At 38.7% G+C, this 16,794-nt stretch overlaps 1 protein-coding gene across 1 annotated transcript in view; it reads right to left on the reverse strand.

Annotated features, from left to right (window-relative positions):
- The window catches only part of SMYD3 (SET and MYND domain containing 3), a 739,205-nt gene that overhangs the window by 554,143 nt on the left and 168,268 nt on the right, over nucleotides 1-16,794 (reverse strand). The window lies entirely within an intron of this gene.

The raw sequence follows: 16,794 nt of genomic DNA on the forward strand, positions 1-16,794 counted from the left end.
ACAAGTCAAACCAATTTTCTCCCACTTCTTTACTCCGAACGAATAATACTAAATATTATAATAATATAATACTAAATATCACAGTGATATAGAGAATGAGGGAGAGAGTTTCGTCCCAGAAGAAGGCCCTCCTAGCCAACTACAACAGCAATCTCTAGAAAAACCCCCTACCAAACTGACAAATTCAAAACAGCAATACCATATGATACCTAAGAGGAAGAATGGTTCACATTTAAAATTTATGATAGCACAAAGGCACTCCGGAATTTTATGTTCAGTGTACTGAATAGAAAGCAGCTGTTGGCAAAGAATGATTAAATGACTTCAATATGGGAGAATGAATCACATTTTCTTATACTCGGGATTCTGCTGTCACTTAAAAATAAAGATGGAAAGGACTGTAATGTCAATATTTTTAAAAACAACATCAAAATGAGCACCTAAACTAGTATCCATCTAAAAAACGTAAAATTACTTACGGGCCTAAGATAGTAAGATTTTATTATCCATCTAAAAAATGTAAAATTGTTTATGTGCCTAAGATTGTAAGATTTTAAAAGTTTATTTGCACTAAAAATTTTTAAGAAGCATCCATTCTGTATTAATATAATTAGCAGAACATCAAAGGTGCCTCCATAACCAATATGTATTTTTTAATTGTTAAAAAAAAGAAGTTTAATACTAGCAAGCATAAAGTCTTCTCATGGGCTTTTCATTTCACAGAATAGGCTAAAATTCTAGCAAAACAATGCATTTATCAAAATACATGATCACATTATGCCATGGATGGGAAAACAGAAATATAAAATACATGCAGACAAGAAAATAAAAGCAGGCACTCGGATTATCATACTCCTCCAGCGAGACAAAGATATAGTGAACTAGAGAGTTTACCACAAACAGGAATAGAATAACCAAAAACTCCAATACGTCAAACATGTCAGAACTGAATGGCTGCCTGAAAATGAATACCCCCGAAAATACTATCCTTACTTCCTCTGTTTACCAGGTAGAAAGTTTGAGGATTCTATTTTGTTTCTCATACTCTGTGTCTACCGTGGTCAATCAAAAAAATCTACTGAGGTTACTGGGCTTTGAAATTACATTCAGAAAAAAGCAAGCTGGACTGTGGGATAGGTATTTATCAATGAAATGCTCCCAAGGACACTAACAAGGTTTTGGAAAAGAGGAAGCCACTTGCTGAGACAGTGCCTTCATGGCCAAGAGTCTTCACTAGCCAATTCCACAGCACTCTTCCTATGAATTATAATTTAGAAAGGCAGATCCCACCCAATTCTAGAAATATAAGTACAAATAGGCCCTAAGAATCTGGTGAAATCCATTTAAAAAATGATTTGTCTCTGCAAAAGAAAAAAGAAAAAGATTTAACTGACTGCAAATGAGCCTTACTTTATGGAATATCAGACACTACATGAGGAAATCTAGGTTTTAAGACAGAGCAATGAGCTTGCCAAAATAAATCTTCTTCCACAAAAAGGTTCATAATAGAACTCTGTTAAACTCTAAATTTTCCTAGTTAATATAACCTGGTATATTATTTATAAACATTATAAGCAATGTTTTCAGGAAAAAAATTTGCTGTACAACACAGCACTTAATTCTATGTTTGTCATTTTGCTATAAAGATAATTAGAAGTAATTAGTAACTTGGCAGCTCCAATGAACAAGATCTGCTTTTTTCAAAAACCATTAATCCTTTGATTCTTCATAGAGGACAAGAGCAATCGGAGGCAAGTCTACCTGAAAAGACAGAATGACATGAATGGACTGGAAGAAAAGAGCTCCAAAATGTCTGGAGGTGAGACACTGACACTCATTTCCAGCAACCATTCAATCCTGATGGACTGGAGCTTTCAGCTCTTCCCGTTAGTAATGAAATGGCCAGCTTAAGATACTAGCACCTAACTGGAGGAGCAAAATAATGGAAGTTCCTGCCCTTTTTCTTACCCACTTATATTTTACACTTCTGCTTTCCCATTCCTGTCATAATGGGACATGTCTAAGAGAGTTGTGAAAGGCTTCCTAGAAAAGGCACCATGTTTAAATGAAATTTGCCGGGCAGAGCTGAAAAAACTGTACGAGCAAAGCTTGGAAGAAGAAAAGAAATCCTGAGTTTTAGAGGCAAGGACAAAGAGTAAGGCTTTTTTTTTTTTTTTTTTTTTTTTTTTTTTTTTTCTGAGAGTGAGTCTACCTCTGTCACCCAGGCTGGAGTGCAGTGGTGTGATCTTGGCTCACTGCAACCTCTGCCTCCCAGGTTCAAGCAATTCTCCTGCCTCAGTCTCCCGAGTAGCTGGGACTACAGGCATGTGCCACCACGCCTGCCTGACTTTTGTATTTTTAGTAGAGACGGGGTTTCACCATGTTGGCCAGGCTGGTCTCGAACTCCTGACCTCATGATCCGCCCGCCTCGGCCTCCCAAAGTGCTTGGATTACAGGCATGACCCACCACACCTGGCCTAACAGTAAGGCTTTAAAGAGCCTACTCAACTAATACTGAAGACGGTTAGTAAATATGTGACCTATGGAATGATCACACTCTATAGAATGATCACACTCACTGAGAGCTCTATATTATGTTGTAATTGAAAACATGAGTTGCTTTCAAAAGAACTTTTAAATACCAAGAAGATGCAAGTTTAAACCTTCCTTGTCATGGAAAAAACGCCCTTCCACTCCAATAAACTAAAAGATAATTTTTAACCATACAGAACATAATGTCTTGTTTCCACAAAATGCTAAATACTTTGCAAGATTCTCCTTGCTGACTCTGAGGTGGCAGAAAGTGACAAATATCATCCAAATCTTACTGATACGAGGAAAATATTTTCAGCACAAAAAAAATCTTTGTAGCATCATCATTGCTCTAAAGAAAAGCTAGAAGCCTGCCATAATGATTAGCAAACTCATATAGGTATCTCCAGGGAAGGATTTACGAAATGTGATCACATCCTTGTAATCATCTAATTATCAAACTCAGCAGTGTTGACAAAGCAGAAGCCCACTCAGCTACTGCTAATGAATATTATTCAAAGCTACATTTCTGCCAAATCAGAATAACTTACAGGTAGAAGCCCCTCAGCCTTAGGAACCAAAGGAACGTAAGGATTTCCACCCTCCTTGCACACTCACACGCACACGCGTGACACGCATGCACACACACGCACCCACGCACATACACACCCCAGCCATAACTAGGCCTTGCTGAATTGTCATTAGCTTTCATGACCTCTCCTTCATGTATATGAGCAGCTTTACGAATTGGTTCAAAAATACCCAGCCTTTCAAAAATAATTTCCTATCTAGAGAAATACCCTACAGACATCTATATCTAGAGAAATACCCTATGGACATTTATTTGCTAATGTCATAGCGACAGTGCCGCAGGTATCCTCAAGCTTCGGTGGCTTGAAGAAACACACTGGCAATGCAACAATGGGAAGGAGCTAAAGCACAACGTAAGTGACAATGCAACGTGAAGGCATGGAGGCATCAAGGCAACGCGACAATGGGAAGGACTGAAAGCACAACGTAAGTGATGATGCAATGTGCAGGCATGGAGGCATCAAGGCAACGCGACAATGGGAAGGACTGAAAGCACAACGTAAGTGACAATGCAACGTGAAGGCATGGAGGCATCAAGGCAACGCGACAATGGGAAGGACTGAAAGCACAACGTAAGTGACGATGCAACGTGCAGGCATGGAGGCATCAAGGCAACGCGACAATGGGAAGGACTGAAAGCGTAATGCAAGCCATGGAGGAAGAGCATACATTCACTGTATCTCTGCAATCTACTTGTCACTACGCCAGGTGCTAGGAAAATGGTTACGACCCTCAAGCTGCTTGCAGTCTATGCAAGCAGTCGGCCAGCTCCAGGAACGTGGCATGAGATGAAGCTTGCAGGGTCCTCAAATGCCTACCTAAAAGCCTTGATTTCATACAAAGGCAGTAGGGAATCAACAGACATCTTTTCGCCAGAGATTAAATGATCAAATCTAGGTTTTTTTTTCAATTATCTCTAATGGCAGAATATAAAAATGAATTGAGACTCAGGGAAAGAGTGAGAGGCAAGGACATGAGTTAGAGGCCATTTAGGTGAGATCGGAAGGATTTTATTAATAACTGGGACAGTGACAAAACAATATAAAAATAAAACAATAGAGTCAAGAGATCCTTAAAAGCAGCAGAAGCAGGGCATACAGAAGGAGGGCGGGGAAGAATCAGAGGTACTCCTGATGTTCCTGCCATGGCTGGCTCAGGAGATTGCAATGTCGAGGGAAAAGACAGAAAAGGTGGAGCAGCAGCAGTATGCTGTGCTGAAGAAAAGGCAGAGTTTAGGCACTGCACACGATGAACCTGAAGTTAAAACAGGTCACGTAGATGAAGATTTTTGTTAATATATAGAAAATACGGGATGAGCTCAGAAACACAGGCAAGCAAGCAAAGCCATGGTAGCAGAATAGTCATTCAACAGGTAACAAGAGACAAACCAGCAAATAACTTTTAAAACAAATTGGTGAGACAGGCAGAAGGACAATGATGAGCAGGTTAAAAGATTTCCAAAGGTGAAACACTATCACACCTGGAATCTGCATACCTTGAGATTTAAGTGGGTATTGTTGGTTTTGGTCTGTTTGTTTTTCGTTTTTTTGAGACCGAGTCTCGCTCTATTACCCAGGCTGCAATGCAGTGGCATGTTCTTGGCTCACTGCAACCTCCACCTCCTGGGCTCAGGTGATCCTCCCACCTCAGCCTCCCAAGTAGCTGGGACTACAGGCATGAGCCACCACAATTTTTGTATTTTTTGTAGAGAGGGGTTTTGTCATGTTGTCCAGGCTGGTCTCCAACTCCTGAGCTCAAGCGATCCACCCATCTCGGCCTCCCAAAGGACTGGGATTACATGCGTGAGCCACTGCACCTGGGCAAAGTGGGTATTGTTCCATAAAATCTTGGCCAAATGGGAAACAAGAAAACACAGTATAGTCACTTCTTATTACAGAAGACTTTTGAGGCCCCCAAACAATATACCTTACTAACTTCTGCTCTAACCTGAAAGACCCACAGCCAGAAAAAAAAAGACCCACAGCCACTGAATGACTGTGAAGGAGGAAAAACAGACCCTAGGACACCAACCAGCATGTCACACCCACCTCTGCAGATGCTGTATTGGCTGAAGAAAATGCTGCCACCCATCGGGGAAGGAAAGGAAATTCTATTAAGGATATTTTTAATTCTGATCCTAATTCAGGTGATCCTAATTAAACAGCTCTGCATAAACAGTGTCTTGATAAATTTTTCCTATAAGCATCAAAACGAAAGCCAAATGTCAATCAAAACTTGAAATAGTGCCCATGACTGCCAAGTCTGGTCACATGTAGCTCCAATGCTTTTCTTTTACTTGACAAGTATTTATTCAAAAATAACATTTTAAAATTATTTGCCTATGTCATTAATATCAAGTATAAATGTTAAGGTCAAATAAATATCCCTAAAAGAAAAAGAGGTGTTAATAAGGCCAAAGAGTATTTTCTTATACACTGCATATATAGTTTATAGCATAGAAAATGTTTAAATCTATAAATGCATGTATCTATAGAATCATAAGGAAAAACACACCCAATAATGGCTTGAAAATGATACAGACTCAAGCCGGAGGGCTCCTGAATAATTAATGTTTTAATATGCAGTACTACAAGATTGTAGAATGCAGATTTCAAAAGGTACCTTAACTCCATGCAAATCCCATGTCAATTATCTTTATTTTCACATACAGTTGTGGCAACATCAGCACAGAATCGTTTGATATGAATAATCCACCCTCCTCCCACTCAAACTACCAGCATTTATTTAGATTTGAATATATGAAGGATAGAGGTATGTAAGGCATGATGTTCCACCTGGATAAAAATAGCAAAAATCCTGATTAAATAATTTGCAGCTTTGCCTAGAGCAATACTTTAGTATTAGAGAATATTATCAAATATTCTTATTTCCATCATTCTGGATTTTGCTAAGGCTTACAATGGTCCATAATTAGGGCTCTAACAGAGAACTAATATAACACGGAATGCAGTGTGGTGGAATGCAGAAAATAAGACCTCTGGAATGAAGAAAGCCATGTTAAAGCTCTGTCTCTTTTACTTAAAAATAGTGTGACCTTACGCACTTTCTCATCTACAAAGGCATGATACCCGTAACTCAGAGGGCTATTATACAAGACAATGTGAAAGCACACATTAAAATACTTGGTAGAAAAAAAAATTAAAACAAAGGAGTGCGGCACTAGGAGACCTGTGATCAATCTGCCAACCGTCCCTTGATCTGGTGATGTAAGACATGTACCAGTGTCTAATACTCATTTGTTTCCTGGCACGTATGGGCCAAAAAATGGGAAATACGAGACAAATCCACACACTCAAATATGTAATACAGCAGTTCTGTTCATAACTGAGTTATCTGAAGGGAAGGCAGACAGCTGGTTTGGGAAGCCAAAACCATTTAAACACAGACATACAGAATCTCTGAATTGAAACTCATCATTAGACAAGCTAATCTAGTTTCAAATGTTGAATAATACTATTCTGTAACTTATTTTTAATTTTCTGCCTTTACACAGATAGGCTTCAATATAAGAAACAGATATTGCTGAAAGGGTGTCTGTAATGTAGCTTCTGTTTGCTGTATCACATTTTCACTTCAATTTAGCAGCTAAGTTCTTGAGCACTTGGGCACCAACTAACAGAAAGGGCATTAGACGGAACTCAGAAGACTTCAGTTCTAGCTTTCTTCCTGTCACTGGGTGACTACTTCCCCTTCTCTAAGCCACAACTGATGTATTCTGGAGAAAGGGAGAGGAGAAAAAATGGGAAGGCTATGGAGTCAGAGAGTTTCTGTGATCTCTTCAGCCCTAAAGTTGTATGATTTTGCCTAAGGAAGAAAATGGAGACACATGACCTATTTTCATGAAATTTATAATCTAAGTGGGAACCTAGGAAAAAAGGACAGACAACTTAGAAAGTAGAGGATAGTCACAGTTGCCAAATGGTTGGCATAGAAAATAACAGTGACTACTGATTTTACAAAAGGGAAAGCTCAATCCTAGCCAAGTAGATTTCACCAAAGATCTGAGTAGAAACCTTAAGAATAAGCACGTATGTTTATTGCAGCACTATTCACAATAGCAAAGACTTGGAACCAACCCAAATGTCCAACAATGATAGACTGGATTAAGAAAATGTGGCACATATACACCATGGAATACTATACAGCCATAAAAAAGGATGAGTTCATGTTTTTGTAGGGACATGGATGAAGCTGGAAACCATCATTCTCAGCAAACTATCACAAGGACAAAAAACCAAACACCGCATGTTCTCACTCATAGGTGAGAATTGAACAATGAGAACACATGGACACAGGAAGGGGAACATCACACACCGGGGACTGTTGTGGGGTGGGGGAGGAGGGAGGGATAGCATTAGGAGATATACCTAATGTTAAATGATGAGTTAATGGGTGCAGCACACCAACATGGCACATGTATACATATGTAACAAACCTGCATGTTGTGCACATGTACCCTAAAACTTAAAGTATAAGAATAATAATAATAATAATAATAAAGGTTAATATTATTCATTACTAAAAAAAATACAATAAAAGTCAAAATTCTCCTTAAAAAAATAAAATAAAATAAAATACATGGGAATAAAAAAACAATAAAAGTCAAAATTCTCCTTAAAAAAAATAAATAAATAAAATACATGGGAATAAAAAAAAAAAAAAGAGTAAGCAGGACCTCAATAGAGAAGGCGAGGGAAGATAAACTACACCCTTCCATGATACACCAGAAGTATCACAAACTCACAAATACAAAGAGCCCTTTACATACCATCTAGGCCTACCTTATAGAGATAACCCATCCTGACACGTAATTCTAATCCTCAGTGAAACTCTTCCAGGAAGAAGTAGCTTCCAGCTGTACCAGGACACGCTGATACATTGTTGGAGCGCTCTGGTTATAAAGCTCTTCCAGATAATAAAACAGTATTTCTGTCCTTACTTCATCATGCTTTGTAAATAGACATTTATTTGAATATGTCTTTTTAAACATGTAACATTAGGTACTAAACACAGAAACTGTAATGAAAATCAACTTTTGAAGATAGAAGGCTCTTTTCCTCTTTGATTAAGATGCTTTAAAAAAATCTGGTTTGGCAAAGCCATCCCCAAACTCGCCTGCTTACCTTTAAAATATACCAAGTCATCTTATTTTACACATCAAATGGCAATGTCTGATTTCTGCCCCTAAAAAAATCACTCTGTTTCTGCCTATTACAAAATTTAATACAGCAGTTTATCACAGTTTTTCATCACTGTTAATATTATGTCTCTAAAACATATTTGTTTTTTCCTCCCATGAAAGGTCCTTCTTATTTGTAATAGAAACAGCCAAATCATAATTTAAAGTTTGAGGGCAATAATCCACAATCTAAGAAAAATCAAACAAAAACTTTGAACCTGAGTTACATAACCACAGTATTTCTAATAGAAAATTTTATCTTTGTTTCATTTCAAAACAAAATAACAAAATATAACACCTTTAATTAACAACCAAAAACAAGCTGGGCATGATAGCACATGTCTGTAGTCTCAGCTACTCAGGAGACTGAGGCAGGAAGATTGTTTGAGCCCAGGAATTTGAGGTCAGCCTGGGCAACATAGCAAGACCCTGTCTTCATTTTTTTTTTTTTTTTTTTTTTTTTTTGAGAGAGTTTCACTTTTGTTGCCCAGGCTGGAGTGCAATGGCGCCATCTCAGCTTGCTGCAACCTCCCCCTCCCAGGTTCGAGTAATTCTCCTGCCTCCGCCTCCCAAGTAGCTGGGATTACAGGCACCCACCACCACGCGCAGCTAATTTTTTTTTTTTTTTTTTTTGTATTTTTAGTAGAGATGGGGTTTCACCATGTTAGTCAGGCTAGTCTCAAACTCCTGACCTCAGGTGATCCATCCACCTTGGCCTCCCAAAGTGCTAGGAATTACAGGTGTGAGCCACCGCGCCCGGCCAAGACCCTGTCTTTTAAAAAACTAAAAATTAAAGGCCGGGCATGGTGGCTCATGCCTGTAATCCCAGCACTTTGGGAGGCCAAGGCGGGCGGATCACAAGGTCAAGAGATCGAGACCATCCTGGCCAACATGGTGAAACCCCATCTCAACTAAAAATATAAAAATTAGCTGGGTGTGGTGGTGTGCGCCTGTAGTCCCAGATACTTGGGAGGCTGAGGAAGGAGAATCGCTTGAACCTGGGAGGTGGAGGTTGCAGTGAGCTGAGATCACGCCACCAAATAAAACACTCAAAATAATAATAATTAATTAAAAAAAAAAAAAAGGAACACTAAGAATTACATTACAAAATCAGACAAAAACTTTAGAGTAAAACAAAAATTAACTCAAAAAACAATTACTGTGTGCGTACTGTGCTCAGAAATGTGACTGGCAATGTAAACCGACAGAACCAATGACTTTTTAGAAAATAACAAAGTATTTCCGATCCTTTTTTTAACTAGAGAATTTTCTCCCAGCACATCCTATTTCCCACTGTGTGCAAAAAATCTTCGGGCTTACAAATGTTAATTCAGGGGTTGGCAAATAAAGGCCCAAAGGCCAAATGTGGCCCACGACCTGCTCAGTCTGCAAGCTAAGGATGTTTTCTTACATTTTTAAATGGTTGGGGAGAAACAGAAAGAGTATTTTTGAATACGTGAAAATTACATGAAAAATCAGTGTTCAGTGTCCATGTTTCTTTGGTATACAGCCACACCCATTCATTCACGAATTGTACATGGGGCCTTTCAGGCTACAATGGCAGAGCTGACTTGCCACGATAAGCATGTGAGGTAACGCATATGTTAATTTGCTCCATTTAGCCACTCCACAATATATATGTATTTCAAAAAATCATGTTGTACATGATAAATATGTATAATTTTTATTTGCCGATTTAAAATAATTTTTTTAAAGAAGCAGCTACCACAGAGACCATAAGTAGCACTCTCTTTACACACTACAAATTGTCGTGAGGCAGTTGTGACTCACTTTTGTCTCCTGTCTGGAAGGCCTAAATATTTACAATGTGAGCTTTTACAGAAAAATGTTCTTGAAACCTGGAATAATTAATATAGTCATTCATCTTTCCTTGAAGAACTTAGTATAATGGCAGTCTCTATGAGTCAGAGCTATCAAGTAACTTACTAGATTTCTTGAATCTTATCATGATATTAGTGTTTCTTTTTGTCAAGTCTCATATATTTATATTATGTATTAATTTTTAAAAATACATTATCTGGGCCAGTTGTAGTGGCTCATGTCTGTCATTCTAGCCCTCTGGGAGGCCAAGGTAGGAGGATCACTTGAGCCCAGGACTTCAAGACCAGCCTGGGCAACATAGCAAGACCCTGTCTCTACAAAAGTAAAACAAAATATTAGCAAGGCGTGGCGGCATGCACTTGTAGTCCCAGCTGGGCAGGGGAATCACTTAAGCCTAGGAGTTCAAGGCTTCAGTGAGCTATGATTACACAACTGCACTCTAGCCTGGGTGACAGAGCAAGATCCTGCCTTTCAAAATAATTTTTTAATGAAATGAAATAAATAAAACATAAAAACATTTATCAAAGTGTGCTCCACAAAACGGAAAAGGGATACTGTTTTCTCACATTGCTTCAATCAGTCAAAAATTAAAGACCTACTGCATACAATGAAGGTTGTTATGAATTCAAAATAAATAAGATGTAATTCCTGGCTCCACGTAATTGCATTCTAGTAGAGAGACACAGTATTCCAGTAGATTGTTGCCACTAAAAGAAAAGCCAAAGCAATGACAGTAACCTTTGCCATTTCATAATGTCATACAGACATTTAAAAAATATCACCTCTGTCTGCATTAATGGCAAGTTATACACTCAAATAGATAAAGCAACAAGGCTTGACAAACACATTTATCCATCAATACTTTCAAGCAAAGCATTAGCCTTACATAAGCAATTAACCTTGACCAATACAGGTATAAATAAAAATGCTGATTAAGAACTTACTAATTATCCTTCCCAACTTCAGAAGTTTAGCTGGCATCTGGTTTTTAACTATGATAAATATACACCAACTCATCATAGGTTATTAACACATAAGTGAAAAGAAAGATTCAATCAAATGGCTACAAATGAAGAACATGATAAACAAATATCATCATTAAAAATCCAAACAATGAGTTGTTTTGTTTGAAAGCCCAAGTGTCGTACAAACATCACTTTATTTGAAGGTAGAGAAATATTTCTGAGAATAATTGTCTCCTGAATCAACTTCGAGATTCAATCTGTTGTAATAAAGACAAAATATGTAAATGACAGATGCATGACACCATTTCATAATTAGAATGCCAGGATCTGCATGCAGTTAAGTATCTTAGCTGTTTGCCTGCTTTACTTAACACCAGAAGAGAAGTATAATCCCAACAGCTAAGTATTCTAGCAGCTGTTGTGAGCAGAGTAGAGAGACGTGGCATGTAGCAGTCACCGCCACACGTAAAGACACAAGCACCCCGGTGACTGGAGGTTAGCCATCCTGGTGTGCCTGCTCGCTTTTAGTGTTAAATATTTAATGGCATATTTTTCCTTAATGGAACCCAGGCACATCTGATCAGTCACTGGGATCATTTAGTAATGCAGTCAAAGTTATCATACTGCCATTTCACATCAACTTTGTAATTAGATAATCCATCACTTTATTAATTCAAAAGATTGCTTTCTTTACTACTTTATAGCAGGCTACAGTAGTGAAACCCAACAGAGCTCATCAACAAAAAAGGCTCTAAAATCTGGTCCTACATGAACTTGAAACCCTCAAGTGACAAACATATACACACTCCTGACCTTTCAAAACAACAGAGGTAATACTCTTCCCACAAATTAGCCTACCAACAACAATGAAATAACAGAGCACCAGTGTATCCAGAATGAGATGGTTAACAGAACTGGAAATTTAAGATTAAAAGCTGAATATAACATGATCAACTTTGTTCTCGCTTTTTATTGAGGTACACTGTTCACCAGAGGATGAAAAAGATACACAAAAAAGTCATTCAGTAATTTTCCCTCCAAGCTGATTTATATACTTCACTAAAATTATGAGGGAGGTTATAGCAGAAATCACATCCATTATTTATGATCACTCTAAATGTAAAGGCACATACTGGCCAAACACAAGCATGCAATCTTGAATATAATATCATGATTTTCTCTTGCTTTATTTCTAACATACCACAAAATATTAAATCATGATTTCTTATCATATTATGAATTGGTAAGATTCTTGTTTTAACACCTTCTCCACTGCTTCTCCAATTTAAAAAAAAAAAAGAATTCTCCAATAAAAAAGAATTTACTCAGAATGAAATTGTAAAATTTAAATATCATAGTACCAAAAACACCCTCTAAAATACTCACTTTCCAATCTATGCAACCAGTACATATTGCAAAACCAGCTACAGCTAATATAATTAAAAATTAGATTTTGGAAAAGCAAGCTCCAGAGGTCACATACGTGCCCTAAAGAACAAAAATAACATGCTACCAGGAGAATTATTAACTTGAAAGAAAGAAGGAGGGAACGTCTTCTCAAACACATGTGGAATTTCTAATCAAAAAAATTCTGTGGCAGTTGCACAACATTATAAAGTTAAACAGTACTTTGCAGAGCTCCGGAAACACTAACAATGGCATATGTTTTGTGGTCAGGAAGGTCACTTTTATTCTTGTCGCTGCCAATCTAATGCCTGTTTTTGAAACATTCTATGCAACTAGTCTATTTTCTATTTTATTGTTCAGATTTTACCACATTTCTAATCAGGCTGCCAAATAAATTTTTAGAAAAGAAAGTTATAAGCCCAGAAAAAAATTATATTTTTCTAGAACCCTGTACAATAATCCCTAAAGAAATCTTTTATGTGCATTAAAAAAAAAATCTCAAAACAAATTCTACTGAAATTAAGTTGAGACTATCAATAACTATTGCCAATAATTATCAATGGACATTTTAAGGGATAGAATAGAGAAATACAATACATTCCATGGCGTTTCAATTAATTAGAACATGACAACTAAAGCACCCTGAATTCCATTCTTTGAAGATGCATGTGTGAGAAAGATTTCAGTCATCAAGGGAAGCCTGCTTGTACATTTCCCACGTGAAATCCCAATAAACTACTTTGATATCATGGAGTTTCTAAGAATGTTGGCAACAGTAAATGATTTCTGTCCACAATGGCTATGAGTGAAACTAAGCCTCAAGAAAAGACACCATTGCCTGTTTGCAAAATTTCTTCTCAAGAAAACAGGCAATTCTCAGGATCTCAAGAGACACCAGCACTGGGCACAACTGTGAGCAACCACCTGAGTTTACAAACAGTAGCGGACTGCGCTCTTGGCTAGATGACAGCACAGGGAGACTTAAAACACTAAAGTTCTATAATCCAATAAAAATACAGCTGGGAGGTGGGGGCAACAGTAGTAGAAATTAATAATACGTGTCGGACACTACTAAGTCCCTTACAGTTGATCCTCCTTGCGATCTATGAAGTCGATATGAGTATTTCCATTTACAGATAAGAAAATTGAGATGCAGAGAATTTTATTTACTTGACTGAGGACAATGACCTAACCATCATATTATTCAGCCTCCCATTTAAATTTGGCCTCTCTCTAACTGAAATTTTTGTTTGTTTTGAGTTGGGGTCTCACTCTGTCCCCCAAGCAGCACTCATGGTTCTCTGCAGTCTCAAACTCCTGGGCTCAAGCAATCCTCCCATCTCAGCACACCAAGCAGCTAATTGTAATTTTCTGAGTTTCAAAGGATATATTTATGCTTAGGAGTATATACATTTTCTATATTTGTAGCAAATGTTTAGGACCCAATCAGTACACTGAATCACAGCACTTGTCATGCCACGATAAATCTTTTTGAGACAGGGTCTCACTTTGTAGTCCAGGCTGGAGTGCAGTGGTGAGATCACAGCTCACTGCAGCCTCGACTTCCTAGGCTCAAGCAATCCTTCCACCTCAGCCTCCCAAGTAGCTGGAACTGCAGGTGTGCACCACCCTGCGCTCAGCTAATTCCTCAGCCTCCCAAGTAGCTGGAACTGCAGGTGTGCACCACCCTGCGCTCAGCTAATTTTTTTTTAAGTTTTTTTGTAAAGATGGCATCTCACTATGTTGCCCAGGCTGGTCTCAAACTCCTGGGCTCAAATGACCCTCCTGCCTCAGCATACCAAAGTGCTAGGATTATAGCAATGAGCCACTGCGCCTGACCAATAAATCCATTTCAAAATCTAACAGACACTGGGTGGGGTGGCTAACGCCAGGAATCTCAGCACTTTGAGAGGCCGAGGTGGGCAGATCACTTGAGGTCAGGAGTTTGAGACCAGCCTGGCCAACATGACAAAACCCCATCTCTACTAAAAATACAAAAATTAGCCAGGCATGGTGGCGCACGCCTGTAATCCCAGCTACTCAGGAGGCTGAGGCACAAGACTGACTTGAAAGCCGGGAGGCAGAGGTGCAGTGAGCCGAGATCACGCCACTGCACTCCAGCCTGGGCAACAGGGTGAGACCCTATTCCCAAAGGGGGAAAAAGAACTCAAAAGGAAATTTTGTTTGAAAATGGAAGTGGAGACTTTAAAAAAAAAAAAAGTGTGTAGTAGAGAGGAGAAAGGGCTTGTAGAGATGGAGACATACACCTTTTCCAAACAATGTGAAAAAGAGCCAGCAGAGATGAAATTGGCCTTTGTTTTTTATAAGCATATAAATAATCACATCTCCTGCGTTCATCTGTATATCCCCAGTGCACTTCCTACCCTTTGAACACCTTCATTGCTGTCTGTGGAAATTATCACCTTTCATTGCTCACACTTTACACTTTTATCTCCGTTCAGCCACACACTCCCCAGGGAACATACAATCTAAGTTTAAAAAAAAAACTATGCAAATAAAGCTGCAAGTAATTTGCTCTAGCCTCTCCAACCACCAGATTATCACTCAGCATCCCCTCCTCTAGAGAAATTCTGGGAGTATCCCTACCCTCACTTTCTATTACATTTAGTGCAAAACAAACATTTTAAACATCAAGCTCTTATTCTAACTCTACTGTAATTACTAAATATAACTGAAATCTGTATTCCACAGGTAACAACTTCCTTTGAAAACCTTCTCCGGAGGAGGCTGATACATTTCCCTCAGGAGGTTGGTGGAATCAACACCCCTCACTCCCCAAGAGCATTTCTAGACCACCGTATATCACTGTTTCCCAACACCATCCTCACTTTTGAAATTTATGTTAGTTTCTACTTCTGATATGAGGTCCTCCTTGACACCCACCCCTAGGAAAATTCCTCCTTCCTATGGCTCATGTTACTCAGTTTTTACAGCCAGGCAACAAATTCATAAGTGGACAGGATATATTTATACAGAAAACTCCACAATCAAACCCTAATTGCTATTAGGGTGTGTGTGTATTAACAATGGTGCTAAGAGTCAGAGTCAGACTAACACTGGTGCTAAGAAGTGGGCTGAAAAGGAGGAATATCTGGGAATATGACCGGGAAAATGACAAGTAACAGAAGAAATTTTCCAAGTAAAATTAAGGTTTACGCAGCAGATGCATGTTCAGCATTGAGAACCCGGTCCGACAGGAAAGATGCACCATTCTTCCGCCAGAAACTCCAGTGTTCAAAATACAAACTGCCAACTTCTCAGGCATTAATCATGAGTTTCCATTAGAAAAAGCCATCAGCTCACCAGACAATGAAATATGCTCTCGGGATTAAGAACTTTCTCACCCTCCCAGAGCCCTTTGCTTTCAGGGGAAGTGCAAGTTTGGTAAAGACATGCATATTCTTCAAGTAAGACTTTGACCTGCTGCAGTTTTCTGCCTTCATAGAGAATTTTGAGATTTAGAATTAGCCACATACTTCTACAACCCCATATCAAGAGTATTTTGAACACACTAGACCTGCAAATAAATAAATGTCTGCTGTACTTGCTAAGCAAATTCAGATTCACCTAACAAACACCTCTCAGCAGGGCAAAAGACTTGATAAGAAAAGACTAATTCTAATGAAGGTTTAAAACTCCGAAGAGAAAGAACATCTGTGTGAACTGTTAAGTATTAAAAATGACAGATATAAAATGAGTCTGAAAATTAGGGAAACCAGCTGATAGAAACAAGAAGATTCATTCTACTAGTCCCTCTATTTTTGTGTGTGTTTGAAAATGTCCGTAATTTAAAAGTCAAAAAAATTAAGACATAAGCAGTTTTAGAAAAGCTCTCAGAATTCCATATGCCTTTCAATGAAAATTAGATGGGCTAAAACTGGGGCGCGGTGGCTCACGCCTGTAATCCCAGCACGTTGGGAGGCCAAGGCGGGTGGATCATCCAAGGTCAGGAGATCGAAACCAGCCTGGCCAACGTGGTGCAAGGTTGTCTCTACTAAAAATACAAAAATTAGCCAGGCGTGGTGGCAGGCGCCTGTAATCCCAGCTCCTTGGGAGGCTGAGGCAGGAGAATCGCTTGAATCCTGGAGGCGGAGGTTGCAGTGAGCCGATGTTGAGCCATTGCACCCTAGCCTGGGCGACAAGAGCGAAAACTCTGTCTCAAAAAAAAAAAAAAAAAAAAAAGATGTGCTAAAACATAAGCTTAGTATGTTTATTATCTGCACAGAACCTGAATGA

The sequence above is a fragment of the Hylobates moloch genome, unplaced genomic scaffold (assembly GCF_009828535.3).
Source record: "Hylobates moloch isolate HMO894 unplaced genomic scaffold, HMol_V3 SCAFFOLD_18, whole genome shotgun sequence".
Lineage (NCBI taxonomy): Eukaryota > Metazoa > Chordata > Mammalia > Primates > Hylobatidae > Hylobates > Hylobates moloch.